The sequence below is a fragment of the Scylla paramamosain genome, chromosome 39, assembly GCF_035594125.1.
Source record: "Scylla paramamosain isolate STU-SP2022 chromosome 39, ASM3559412v1, whole genome shotgun sequence".
Lineage (NCBI taxonomy): Eukaryota > Metazoa > Arthropoda > Malacostraca > Decapoda > Portunidae > Scylla > Scylla paramamosain.
In genome coordinates this window covers 12,984,207-12,999,133 of record NC_087189.1, presented here as the reverse complement: position 1 = coordinate 12,999,133, position 14,927 = coordinate 12,984,207, and the positions used below count along the sequence as shown (strand labels likewise).

Sequence of the window (14,927 nt, the reverse complement as noted above, 5' to 3'; positions counted from 1 at the left end):
ACAACAACAAAGAAGGGTAGGTGAAGGAAGAGAGAGAGAGAGAGAGAGAGAGAGAGAGAGAGAGAGAGAGAGAGAGAGAGAGAGAGAGAGAGAGAATGTGCAAGGGTGATAGAAATAATTTATGACTGAGGGGAGAAAAGGAATGACAAGTGTAGAGAGAGAGAGAGAGAGAGAGAGAGAGAGAGAGAGAGAGAGAGAGAGAGAGAGAGAGAGAGAGAGAGAGAGAGAGAGAGAGAGAGAGAGATTAGCAGGTGTTCTAAATATTGGGAGAGGGGAGATAGTGGTGTGAGGGAAGGAGGGAGAGAAATGGGAGAGGGGAAAAGTGAGAAGGGAAAGAGTGAGAGTGACCGAGGGGTGTATTTATGTGTCAGCGGTGTAGGGTCAGACCAAGCAGGTGTGAGAGTGTGAAGGTGGTGGTCTCTCTCTCTCTCTCTCTCTCTCTCTCTCTCTCTCTCTCTCTCTCTCTCTCTCTCTCTCTCTCTTTCTAGTCAAAAATATTCTTTATAAAATCCAACATTATTACTCAGATGCAAAATAAAGAAGAAGAAGAAGAAGAAGAAGAAGAAGAAGAAGAAGAAAATAGAAAAAAAGAAAAGAAAAAGAAAAAGAAAGTAGAAAATAGAAAAAAATAAAAGAAAAAGAAGAAAAATAAAGAAGAAACAACAACAACAACAACAAGGAGAGAGAGAGAGAGAGAGAGAGAGAGAGAGAGAGAGAGGGGGAGAGGTGTGTTGGGGGGTGAGGGGGTCTAACCTGCAGCCGCTCGGACAGTCGCCTCGCCTACCAGACGTGAATACCCGGGCCTTGGATACAACCTTAGCTGCCCTGGCCACACCGCACTCCCACACGTCCCATCAACAAAGACAGTTCTCTCAAACGTAAGTACGTGAATTGGTAGAACAGTTTCCTTGCCTCATGTGTGTGCCCGGACGACCTGATTGCTGCTGTGGGTGGGGTTCAGAAATTTATTGTTGGCGCATGTTTGGCTCAGAGTGACACGTGACAGTGACACAAGTGCAGGATAACTGATTATGTAGTCTATTAGAATCAGTACAAAGGAGAAGGACTAAAAGGATGCAGGAGATGAGGAGTCTTACGAAACGAGACTGAAGCAATTAAATTTATATTCCTTAAAGAGATGTAGGTTAAGAGGGGACCTGATAGAAGTCTTTAAGTGGCATAGGGGTTATAACAAGGGAGACGTAAACAAATTTCTTAGGGTCAGTAGTCAGAATAGAACAAGAAATAACGGGTTTAAGCTTGAAAAAATTAGGTTTAAGAAAGAGATAGACGAATTTCTGGACGGGGATGAAAGGTGGAAATAGGTAGGTATTTTTCATAGAGGGACTGCCACGTGTAGGCCTCATGGCTTCCTGCAGCTTCCCTTATTTTCTTGTGTTCCTATGCTGTTGTAGTTTATGTATCAACGCTAAGTTTAAAATAGAGGTACTTACACTACCTCCTTTAACCTGTAAAATATTCTTCCATTGGAAATAACGAGAGAGAGAGAGAGAGAGAGAGAGAGAGAGAGAGAGAGAGAGAGAGAGAGAGAGAGAGAGAGAGAGAGAGAGAGAGAGGGGATGAACCAGATTCCTTCCTGATATAAACTGAAAAAGACGGAGATAGAGAGAGAGAGAGAGAGAGAGAGAGAGAGAGAGAGAGAGAGAGAGAGAGAGAGAGAGAGAGAGTGGAGAATTCAATGGTTCCTCAGATTTCCAGAGACAAAAGATGAAGAACAAATGAACAAAAATTTCTCACGGTGAATCTCTCCTTCCTTCTCTCCCTTTCTCCTTCCCTCCTTCCTTCCTTCTCTCCACCTTCTCCTCTTCTCTTTTCACTTGTCCCTTCCTCTTCGTTCTCCTTAATTTCTCGTATTTTCCTCCTTCACTTCTTTACTTATTCTATTTTCGGCTTCTCTATCCTTTACTCAATTTTTCCCTTTTTCCTTTCTCTCTCACTTCTTTCGTTTTTATATTTAATTTTTCGTTTTCCTGCCATTTTCATTTTTTTTTCTTCTTTTCTTAATCCCTGTCTCTTTTTTCCTTCCTGTTTCTTTCTGTTTCTCCTTTCTCTTCTTCTTCTTCCTTTCTTTATCACTTTCTTTGTTTTTTTCGGACATTCTACAGTTCTTTTCTTTTTCTATTTCGTTTATTTTTAATTTCTTCGTGCTTTTTTATTTCTCTTACTCGCTTCCCCTTCTTTTTCTTTTTTTCTCGTTTTCTATCTTTGTTGTATTTTTTCTTTCGTATTTCCTGTTTTATTGTTATTTGTTGCTGTTTCCTTCTTTCTCTCTTCCTTTTTTTCATTTTTCTCCTTTTTTTATTCTTTGCTATCTGTAATTTCTCCCTTTTTCACTATTTTTCTTACTTCTACCTTCCTTATTTTTCTTATTTTCTTACTTGCTCCCTTTCTTGACAGTTCTCGTCGTTTCTTCCTTCCTCCATTTTCTTTTCTCATTTCCCTCATTTCTTTGCATTTCTTCCCGTTTTCTCTTCCTCCCTGTTCCATTTTCTTTAACAGATAGATAGTAACACAAAAAGTAAATAAAGAAACGAATAAATGAGATAAATTAATGAATAAATATAAAGAGTATATCGATTAAATGCTTGGAAAATAAACACACACACACACACACACACTACACACACACACACACACACACACACACACACACACACACACACCACCACCACCACACCACCACCACCTGCACAGCTATTTTCCTCTCTCTCTCTCTCTCTCTCTCTCTCTCTCTCTCTCTCTCTCTCTCTCTCTCTCTCTCTCTCTCTCTCTCTCTCTCTCTCTCCCTTTCAGTTCTCTCCACTTGCACGGTAAATTAGATTAATAAAACCACGACCACGACCACTCTCTCTCTCTCCTCTCTCTCTCTCTCTCTCTCTCTCTCTCTCTCTCTCTCTCTCTCTCTCTCTCTCTCTTTCTCTCTCTCTCTCTCTCTCTCTCTCTCTCTCTCTCTCTCTCTCTCTCTCTCTCTCTCTCTGCGGGTGACGTAGACTAAAGGTGTCAGGTTAAAGAGAGAGAGAGAGAGAGAGAGAGAGAGAGAGAGAGAGAGAGACGAGAGAGAGAGAGAGAGAGAGAGAGAGAGAGAGAGAGAGAGAGAGAGAGAGAGAGAGAGAGAGAGAGGTATCACCTTTCTTCATCTCCCAAACACCTGTAACCGTCACACTCGGAAGCACTTAGACCGCAGGTGTGTGTGTGTGTGTGTGTGTGTGTGTGGTGTGTGTGTGTGTGTGGGTAGGTGCCGCCCGACTGCCTGCCGCCACCAAACTACCACGTGGAGGAGGAGGAGGAGGAGGAGGAGGAGGAGGAGGATGTGAAGACTTAGGCTAACACAAAAAAGAGGCAGAAAAAGAATGTCAAATATAAAAAAATGTAAATGTGAGAGAGAGAGAGAGAGAGAGAGAGAGAGAGAGAGAGAGAGAGAGAGAGAGAGAGAGAGAGAGAGAGAGAGAGAGAGAGAGAGAGAGAGAGCAGTTTATTTACCTATCTACCTTTCTTCAACTACTAACTTCTATTCATCTGTCTTTTCTACCTACCCTTCCTAACTACACTGGAATAGATCTAAATACATAATCATCCCTCTATTTTTATATACCGCACTTCTTTAAATAAGCACAAACTTGAACCAAAAAACATCACAAACGATTCCTATTCTAAAACAGGGATTAGCCGGGTTGCCAGGAGCGGAAGTCACGGAGGAAGAGACACAAGGAACAGAAACAAATGAAGGGGACTTACGCATTTCGCCAACCCTTTACACTGGGGGAAACGGGTTAAGAACAGAAAACAGAATATCATAAGAGTTTTTTTCCCCCGTTGGTGCAGGATACGAAAAAATAAATAAATAAATAAATAAAACATCGCTAGAGTCATTAAAGCAGTAAAAAAAGACGAAAAATGTTGATTCTCACTGTAGTGTATGAAACGAACAGTAAGGCAGCGAAGTGGTGGAGTGGTGAGGCTAACCAGAGCATCTTATCTTGAATTCGCGGAGAGAGAAAGTCAAGCTGTGTGTATTTGATATGTCCGGCTTATATTACGTGCTCGAAACAGTCTTTTTTGTTATTACTGCGGTCAAGGCGCGCGCATACATACACACACACACACACACACACCAAGGTCGTCTCTGTGGCGCCTAGGGTGTGTCGCTATCCTCTCTCTCTCTCTCTCTCTCTCTCTCTCTCTCTCTCTCTCTCTCTCTCTCTCTCTCTCTCTCTCTCTTTCCAGACATTCTTGGTGTGGTCTTACATCATGCAGTCAGTCAGTCAGTCAGTCAATTAAACAGTCAGTCAGTCAATCAAACAGTCAGTCAGTCAGTCAGTCAGTCAAACAGCCAGTCAGTCAGTCAGACAGTCAGTCAGTCAGTCAAACAGCCAGTCAGTCAGTCAGTCAATCAAACAGTCAGTCAGTCAGTCAGTCAGTCAGTCAGTCAGTCAGTCAAACAGCCAGTCAGTCTGTTAGCACATAGTGTAGGGAACCATTGTAACTGTAGGTTCGAACCTTCTAGAAGCATAAGTGGAAATTTCCTATTCTGACGCCCGCTGGGAGTAGTGTCTAATTACTGTTTCTTCTCCTAGTTTACTGGTAAATATTAAGATAGGAATAACTATTATATGCAATAATAAAATAATAATTAATAACTGTAAATGTTAAACTATATAAATAGGCAATAGGTAGATAGAATAACTCATATGTGAAATATGATCCTGTGAAACCTATCACCTACGATGTCACGTGATCACAAGCGCCGCACCTTGAGGAACGCCGCATTGCCCCGGGCAGTTGGGTGGAGAGCTCCGATCTGGCCAACTGGGTGTGCGCGGTGCGCTGTGTCCTGTGTGCGTGTGAACTCTGCCACGAACAATTGCACTAAGACTACACCCTGAGTCTTTCCCACAAGTGTGTACCTTTGGTGTATAAGGCAGGGAAATAAGTGCAAGTGACAGTGTATAAGTGACTTTATTGTGGTGACAAGAACAGTGACAGACAGACTACATATCCTTGTGCTGAGATTCAGTTTCTTGGGCTCAGTACTTAAGTGGTATTGTATGTAAACTGTAAATATATATGTACAAACTCAAAAAGGGGGTTTTCCTAATTACCTGGGTATCAAAAGACAGTGATTTGCCTTTTACCGCTCGAAGGCTCTACCAATGCGGTGTTAAATAAACAGTAACACTACGCCCTGCATCCTAAATAGCATTCCATAAATGGTGATGCTAATAAAAAGGATAACATAAAAATGGTGTCACAGCTAATGGGATACGAAAACTACAAATAAGCTGTCATAATACCCAGAAAACCCTTAAAAAAAAAAAATTTCTTTAGTGAAACGAGACGAAACATTCTGGTGAGCGAATTCTTGTGGCTAAAGGGTAGAGCGAAGTGGTAGTGGAGAGCGCTTGGACGTGGATGTTTACACACTTCAGCAGAAAACACCGGAGGGTCGCCCTGCTGAGGTCAGCAACCAGCAGCCAGGAGCAGCAGCCGGAAGACACAACAACCGCCAAGGCGCCACACCACTCGCTCCCCAAAGTCCCCTCACCGCTCGTCACGTTCACAGAGAAGTATAACTTGTCACTACAACCACAACCCATAACGCACACACGCGCACGCACGTCTTATATTCACACCCTCTACTTAATCACTGGCCGCGACTGAGGAGTTGATTATATATCACTCAGTCAAGGAGTAGCTCTCAGATTTCTGCATAATTCCAGAGACACGCAGCGGTTGCAGGGACTGCAAGTAGCGATGTACTAACGGCTCGAGACTACAGAGGTGCCGTGACGTCGGAACTTCCTTACCAGACGGTCTGACGCCGTCAAGGTCTGCCCTGAGTAGCCAACTGTAACCTGGAGAGGGACGGAGAAGAGGACTATTCTTCCCCTCATTGCAGAAGAAATTACACTCACACCTTAGGTGAGACCATGCACTGAGCTGACATTACATTATACACTACATAATTAAAATATAAATTACATCCTTTAATTATATTGGGATGGTGAATGTGACTCTCACGTTTTCTTAGCTTGATTAATGGGCTATGTGAGTAAAGTCAGGTGTAAAATTGCAGCTCTTAATTAATGTTGTATGTCTCATATCATTATGTTTTCTTCCTCTACTTATTCCCTTAATTAAGGAACTTTGAAAGCTTCTTTAAGGGCAGTGTAGAAAACATAAAATAAATATAATAATAATATACATTTGTTAAATGATTAATGATTATTCATGGCAGAAAGCAAAAGGGATAAACTAAATAAAGAATATGAGAAGCTTTGCGAGCTGGATAATAACATTAAAATAGAAGGCGCTGATGACAGTAGTGATGATAGCGGGAATTCAGGTGAAGAAAATCTTCGGACACTGAGAAGTGGTATTCAGCACCCGAGAGTTTCACCTACTGATACTAATCCTTCTGTATCGCAGCTTTCTTCTTCCTTTCAACTAATCATGAGTAATCCAACCACATCTGGTACGGGTGGATCTTCACCACCGCCCGCACCTCAAACTCACACTAATGCACCAATCAAATTGTTACAAACCTCGGTATCGGTTCGAGCGTTCACAGGCACAGAAGGTGATTACAGTGCACGTGATTTTATCGAACACTGTGAAAATGTAATGAGAAATTCATGCATCGTAGACGACGCGGATAAGATTGCATTTGTCCGTTCACGTCTTGAACCAGGATCTCCAGCAGGGAGAGGAATGGTCGCAAGTGCATTCGCTAAACCCATCCGGAAAAATGACTATGGTTCTTTCCGTACCAACTTCTTGATAATCTTTGCAGGAGAAGCCTATCGTAGTCTCGTAAAAGGAGTCAGTAATGCTGTGAGGAGCTTAATAGCCGATGTAGCTTCCTTAAACTTGCTTGAGAGTCAAGTGCTTGCTTATCGTATCACGGAGGACTTCGACAAGTATCTAAGAGACAATGGGTGGAATGAAGGAGGGTACATTTCAATGGAAAACCATAATAAATTCATTGAATTCTTCATCTACATGCTGTCTGTAAAAGGAGAGTGCCGAGAAAGCGCAACATCCCTTGATTACAAACCTACCGAAGACCTGCTTGACTTTGTACAAAGACACAAAACAAAGCTTGAAGAAAAGGGCAACAAGGCTCTTACTATAGGTGCAACTCAAGCAGAACGAGCAGATGAAGGTGAACCTTCTTACGCAGCAGTGGCAGCCGCTCATAAAGGGGGCGTTACTTGCCAATACTGTCAGCGAGAGGGACATACAATTAACAGATGTTATCTCAAAAGGAAAGAGAAACGTCAAAGAAAGAAATCTGAAGCCGTTGATGGCCAAGAAAATTACAAAAGTAATAGTAATAAGGGGCAGCAGTCTGAAAACTTGTCGCGAAATCAGCGAAAACCAACCAAAATGGCCAACACCGCTTCAGGAAACAACAATGATAGCGAGTTGTCGCGAGGCGCCGGAAGTAGTGCTCCTTTCTGTACTCTTCATCAGTGCACTGGACACTCCACCGAAGAGTGTTACTCATTTCTCAGTCTTCAGAAAAAAATGAGAAAACTTCGTGGAGCTAGCGCAACACAGTCGGGGGAAGCCGCGCGCCCCATGAAACACAAACCAGGATAGAAAACCATCGCAGGAATCAAAAGACTACAGATCAGGCAGATGATAGTGCTCTACGTGAGTCTTTAATAGCTGCTTGCAGTCAGACCAGCGTAATGGTTCTACCTACAAAAGTAGGACCTGTGAAGGCTTCTTTTGCGGTAGATACGGGCGCTTCTGTAAATGTCCTCTCTGAAAGAGCGTATTTGGCATTAAAACGCGCGTCACGTGGAAGCCGATGGCCTCTCAGGCAAAATGATAAAAATCTAGTAGGAGTTTCTCGCGTACCTCTCAAAATTCTGGGAATTGTTCGCCTTCCTGTTAGATTAGGTAAAGGTACTGCAACCATTCGTTTGGATTTCTACGTTGTTTCCGACTTCAGTTTACCATCAGATGGATTACTGGGTTTGAAATCAATGCAGGCTAATAAGATGGTGATTCACACAGATACTAGTACAGTGAGATTCCAAGGAAAGACTTTCAGAGCAATGGATCATCCTAGATGCTTAATAACTTCCTCTCACAGTACAAATCAAGCTCAAGCTGCTCTGACAACTGATGTTCAACTTGTTCCTTCTGTTCAGGATTTTACTGTTGGACAGAACAAAAGAAAAACACCAAACGATTCAAACCGGAGTCAAGTAGAGTCTGAAATAAACCAGGCTACTGCCTCAAGTTTGAAAATCCAAAATGGAAACTATCAAGAGGAATGGAAAATGGTTAATGCCACGGTAATAGGGAATCATGAAATACCTAATCGTATGGCAATTCACATTCCTGTGTCCGTACCAAAAGCCACCGTAGGTTGTGATATTTGCCTCGAAGGCGCCAGTCGAGTAAACAAACTAGCTGTGGAACCAACTCTTAATACGGTGCGAGATGGACATAGAACTACCGCTCTTGTAGTGAATACTACTGGTGGTCCCATAAAGTTAAAACAAGGAGTACTTTTAACTCAAGCGTTAGCCTTTGATAGGAAGGTAGTATCCGAACCACTGGACTTACCTGACACCTGTATCACATCAGTGCATTCGTCAAGAAATGACGACGATGCAGTCCATGATCAGGCGCTTGAATCCCTTGTTATTATAAAAGATTACCCTGAGCTAAGGCCCTCACTAGTAGAACTGTTGAAACGGTATCGTGATGTTGTTGCCTTGCCTGGAGAATCATTAGGTGCAACTGATAAAGCAGAGCATCATATTAATCTGAAACCAGATACTCAACCTGTGTATATTCCAGCATATAGACTTCCTCATAGTCAGAGGGAAGTAGTGGATGAACAAATCCAAGACATGCTAAAACAGGGAGTTATTCAACATTCTAGATCACCCTGGAATTCACCCTTATTCCTTGTTCCAAAGAAGGATGGACAATTTAGACCTGTCATTGATTTTAGGCGGGTAAATGAAGTAACAAAGGATGAAAGATACCCTTTGCCTGTTCTGAAGGATCTCTTAATGTCATTAGGACAGGGAAACAAAATTTTCAGTAGCCTTGATCTTCTAAGTGGCTACTGGCAAGTACCAATGGCACCGGAATCAAGGGAGATAACAGCCTTTAGTACCCCCAGTGCTCATTATGAATTCTTACGAATGCCTTTTGGGTTAAAATCAGCTCCAATTACCTTTCAGCGGATGATAAATACTCTTTTCGCTGGTATGATAGGCAAAAATGTCTATGCATACTTGGATGATCTGATCATCTACAGCCGAGACGCTGAGACTCACTTTACTACCTTGGAAGCAGTGCTTAGGAGGCTGAGAGAGGCTAGCTTGAAAGCAAAACTAACCAAATGTGAATTCTTGAAATCCAAGATTACATTTTTAGGTCACACCGTAGATGGTGACGGTATCCACACTATGGATGATAAAATCAAAGCCGTCAAAGAATTCCCAAGACCTCAAAATGCAGACAATGTACGATCATTTATCGGTTTGTCTGGTTACTATAGGCAATTCATAAACAAATTTGCAGCTATCGCATCGCCTTTAACCAAATTATTAAAGAAGGATGTACCATTTCATTGGAATGCTGCTCAGGAAAAGAGTTTCCAAGATCTCAAAAATGCCCTCACCAATGCTCCTATTTTAGCTTTTCCAAACTATGAAGCTCCTTTTGTTCTCTACACAGATGCTTCCGCTTTGGGACTAGGTGCAGTGTTAATGCAGCCAGATGAGCACGGTAAAAATCGTGTTATTGCATATGCGAGTAGAACTTTGAATCCTGCGGAGTCTAATTACTCAGTTACACATCAGGAAACCCTCGCAGTTGTCTGGGCTCTTAAACATTTTAGGGACATAATCTTGGGATATGATATCACTGTATTTACAGACCATGCAGCGGTTACCGAGCTTTTCAAAGGAAGAAATCTCACCGGTAAAGTCGCCCGTTGGTATTTAGTAATACAGGAATTTAAACCAACCTTCAGGTACTTACCAGGTCGGGCTAATGTAGTAGCTGACTCTCTTTCCCGTAATGTACCTGTTGGAACAGTAACCGACAAAGCACCTGTGGTTCAAAATTTTTCCCGTCCTGAACTCGCGTGTGCTCAGCGTCAACATGACGTATGGAATAAGGTGATACATGCTCTTGAGTCAGGAGATGAATCTAATTTACCAAAATTGCCAATACCTTACTCGCAGTTTTACTTGTCACATGACAAGGTGCTTTGTAGATACTGGCCTAACAAAACGGAAAGTGTAGAACAATACATCATACCAGAATCACTGGTACCTGCAGTCTTGCATCTAGTTCATGACGCAGTAATAGCCGGTCACCCAGGGAAGGAGCGTACTCTTCATGCTGCACGCACAAACTATTATTGGCCCAGCATGCGCATAGATATAGATGCACATATAGATCGCTGTGTCAAGTGTGCCCAAAATAAAGGGACAGTGTCAAAACCAGCACCAATTCTGGAATATCCTCCTCCTGCACAACCTTGGGATGTAGTTGCAATAGATGTCCTAACACTTCCAGCCAGCCATCAAGGGTCGAGGCATGTACTGGTAATGGTGGATCATTTCAGTAGATATGTTGTCTTAGCCCCAATGAAGGATAAATCTGCAGCGACAGTTGCACATGCATTAATAACCCACCTAATTTGTCCTTACACCACACCTAGAGTGTTACTAAGTGACAATGGGGGAGAATTTCGCAACACGCTCATGGAAGAAATATGCAAACAATTTAACATCAAACAGACGTTCACAGTAACTTATCATCCTGCTAGTAATGGCCTCGTTGAACGCGCAAACAGGAAAATCCTGGAAGTGTTGCGTCCAGCCATTAGCAACTTCCTTGAAAATTGGGAAGATTGGTTACCACATGTAGCAGCAAGCATTAATAGCCATGTCTGTGAGTCTACGGGAGAGTCTCCTCATTACATAGTATTTGGCTTAAAGAAAAGGCTCCCGTATGACTTATTGAATAGCCCTCAAAGTCCTACATATAATGTTGACGATTATGCTAAAAGTCAATTAAAGGTTTTCTCTGATACCTATAAAAGGGTCACAGACAAGTTGACAACTTCTAAAACTGCTATGAGTTCTCAACAGCATCGACGCTCGTCTCCAGTTCAGATCAAGGTAGGAGACACCGTAATGGTTAAGGTCCCAGAAAGGAATTCCAAATTAGCTCCTAAATTCGTGGGCCCGCGTCTGGTAGTAAAGCAGCTACATGGTAATAAATTTGATATCCTAGATCCATGGTTAAACACGTTAGAAACCGTGCATTGTGATCGTCTCAAACGGACTAATGCCAAACCTGATTTAGCCTTAGTAGATACAGCCAATCTGTGCAATGCTACACGGCTTGATGCAACCACTAATCAAACACATTCTTACAATTTACGTTCTCGAAAGTAACACCTTTCTACCTTGTTGCAGAGATGCATGCTCTTCTAATTCTCTTCACTCTGCATGCCACCACTGCTATGGAGCCAGCACACCTTAAACCGGGAGCCCTCGCTGCTCATCTTGGCCGAGTTGCCCTGGTCGAGGATGTACTCTGGGTGCGGTATCCTTACGCAAGTTTGGTGAAAATTCCTGGCAAACTAAAAAGTATAGTGGAGTGTCTGAATGAAGCCCTACAGCGGCTACAGGAGGTTCTTCCGAAGGATTCACCACTTTCGGATGAGTTGTTACCCCTTCTGTACAGTAGGATTAAATATATAAACGACACGGTTACCCTGGCCTTGGAAAACTATGATGGAATTCATAATAGTAATCGCAAGAAACGAGGTCTTATCGACGGTATCGGTCAATTATCTCGCATGCTCTTTGGTACCGCAATGAATGAAGATATAGAAAAGCTAAGAGAACAGTATAATCAACTAACCTATGTAGCTTCAGCCAACAACAAAGCTATTCACTTACATAACAGAAACATTGCCAAGCTGGAACAGTATATAAATGATCTAGGCAGGCATGCTGAACTCCTAAGAATTCAGCTTAACGAAGCTTTAAATAATATAAAGAATTTACAAGCTTTTGCAGTCATTCGTGAAGCATTATCAGCGCTTGAAAGTACAGCAGCTTCTCTTTTGCATACGAATGAACACCTAATAAGAAATGTAGTAGACGCAGCTCGTGGAAGGGTCACTTCATCTTTATTTCCCGTGAAGGATTTTCTTCATGCTTTGGCAGTGGGAAAAACAGATTATAACTTGAAACCCCTGTTTGATGTATATGGAATTCATCATTATTATCCACTACTGGAATCAGTGCTGACGTCTGAATCCATTGTTATTCATGTTCCATTCAGATCAGTACATATCTTTGAGGTTCATCGAGTGGAGCCATTCCCATTTCAGGTGAATGGAACTGTCATGACACTTGATCAACCCAGTTCAGTAGTATTGATCAATAAGGACCTTACGATGTACGCTACAGGTAAATTGTCAGATTTAGACAGATGCCAAACTGAGTATCTTCACTTATATTTTTGTCCAGCATCTCTCTTTGCCTTCTTGCCTGTTACTAGTGGCGGAATTTGCGAAGTAGTGCTTACTCAAGAAGATGCTTCCAAGTCCCTTACCTTATGTCCGTACAAACATTTGGTCCCTAAACCTTTCTTTCACACAAGTTTCTATGGACACCACTATTTCTTTTTCACACAAGCTTACTATGTGTCTGTGGTTTGTCCTGATGGTTCTGAATATAAGGAAGTTTCAGGTCATTTTGCAATCTTAAATGCATGTTCCTTGCGATCTGACAAACTGAACACTTTCCCTGAAAAATTACATGAAGGTTTTGTGTCTAATCTTACCTCCAGAATCGTTCTTATTGATACTTTGAGTAAAGTAAATCTTGCAAATATCAAATTTGTGACCAATACCTTATCTGAGTTTAATTTCTCTAATCTCTCAGAACTAGAAAATGCGGTTCATGACTCTTTACCAGTGTATCTTAGTCCCTATGTGCATTTTCCTACAATCATCATACCCATCATTATCTCACTTGTCCTACTGATTCCTTTGTACTGCTGTGTTCGAAAAGCCCTGGAGTTGTATAATTACCTCAGTGGAAGAATCAAGCACAATAACATGAGTCAGTAATACACATGACAATGACATGGGTAGGTACATACATATAGGTTTGTCGTACGGCACGAGGACGCGCCGGGTAGGTGTGCCGAGCGATGTTAGCACATAGTGTAGGGAACCATTGTAACTGTAGGTTCGAACCTTCTAGAAGCATAAGTGGAAATTTCCTATTCTGACGCCCGCTGGGAGTAGTGTCTAATTACTGTTTCTTCTCCTAGTTTACTGGTAAATATTAAGATAGGAATAACTATTATATGCAATAATAAAATAATAATTAATAACTGTAAATGTTAAACTATATAAATAGGCAATAGGTAGATAGAATAACTCATATGTGAAATATGATCCTGTGAAACCTATCACCTACGATGTCACGTGATCACAAGCGCCGCACCTTGAGGAACGCCGCATTGCCCCGGGCAGTTGGGTGGAGAGCTCCGATCTGGCCAACTGGGTGTGCGCGGTGCGCTGTGTCCTGTGTGCGTGTGAACTCTGCCACGAACAATTGCACTAAGACTACACCCTGAGTCTTTCCCACAAGTGTGTACCTTTGGTGTATAAGGCAGGGAAATAAGTGCAAGTGACAGTGTATAAGTGACTTTATTGTGGTGACAAGAACAGTGACAGACAGACTACATATCCTTGTGCTGAGATTCAGTTTCTTGGGCTCAGTACTTAAGTGGTATTGTATGTAAACTGTAAATATATATGTACAAACTCAAAAAGGGGGTTTTCCTAATTACCTGGGTATCAAAAGACAGTGATTTGCCTTTTACCGCTCGAAGGCTCTACCAATGCGGTGTTAAATAAACAGTAACACTACGCCCTGCATCCTAAATAGCATTCCATAAATGGTGATGCTAATAAAAAGGATAACACAGTCAGTCAGTCAGTCAGTCAAACAGCCAGTCAGTCAGTCAAACAGCCAGTCAGTCAGTCAGTCAAACAGTCAGTCAGTTAGTCAGTCAATCAAACAGCCAGTCAGTCAGTCAGTCAGTCAGTCAGTCAGTCAGTCAGTCAGTCAGTCAAACAGCCAGTCAGTCAGTCAAACAGCCAGTCAGTCAGCCAGTCAAACAGTCAGTCAGTTAGTCAGTCAATCAAACAGCCAGCCAGTCAGTCAGTCAGTCAGTCAGTCAGTCAGTCAGTCAGTCAGTCAGTCAGTCAGTCAATTCGTTAATCTATCTACTTATTTACATGAAGTCACACAACCACACTACCACACTACCACCCTCACCACACCCTCACCACATCTTCTACCCGCTACAGATCCCGTTCTTTCCTTCCTCACACACACACACACACACACACACACACACACACTCGCAGCCACACCTTGTATCTTCTTCCCACACACACACATCAGTACTAAGACCACGTATACACTTTTGCTTCCGTTCATCCTCTATGCATGTAAATCTATTGTACACACACACACACACACACACACACACACACACACAGTACCTCGTCTTTTAGAACCAATTCCTCATTTCTTTTTTTTTTTTCAATATAACTTTTTTTCCCCCTTCTTTTTTCCTTTTTCCTTTTAATTCCTATCATCACTAGTAATATTATCACCCCCACTGGTTTGAAAGTTAGCATACTCACGCCAGACAAGGTTTCGAATCCCGGCAAAGCAAACAAGCGAAGCCTCAGATGAAGCAAGCACTCCCTGAAGAAACAAGCAAAGGAACACAAAGGAAGACCAAACAGCAGCACACACTACTTGGCCCTTGAGAGAGAGAGAGAGAGAGAGAGAGAGAGAGAGTAAACTGAACTA

General features: G+C 42.2%; 1 protein-coding gene and 1 long non-coding RNA gene across 2 annotated transcripts in view; both read left to right on the top strand.

The window, feature by feature from the left end:
* Positions 1-779: 779 nt before the first annotated feature.
* Positions 780-14,927, top strand: part of LOC135092219 (microfibril-associated glycoprotein 4-like) — a 29,492-nt gene continuing 15,344 nt past the window's right edge. The window contains exon 1 of the mRNA XM_063990553.1: positions 780-882. The gene's annotated coding sequence lies outside the window, so the exon portion shown is untranslated. The remainder of the gene's footprint in view (positions 883-14,927) is intronic.
* Positions 4,480-13,872, top strand: LOC135092211 (uncharacterized). The gene is made up of 2 exons (XR_010262792.1): positions 4,480-5,940; positions 11,490-13,872. It is a non-coding gene; the product is annotated as an uncharacterized LOC135092211 (long non-coding RNA).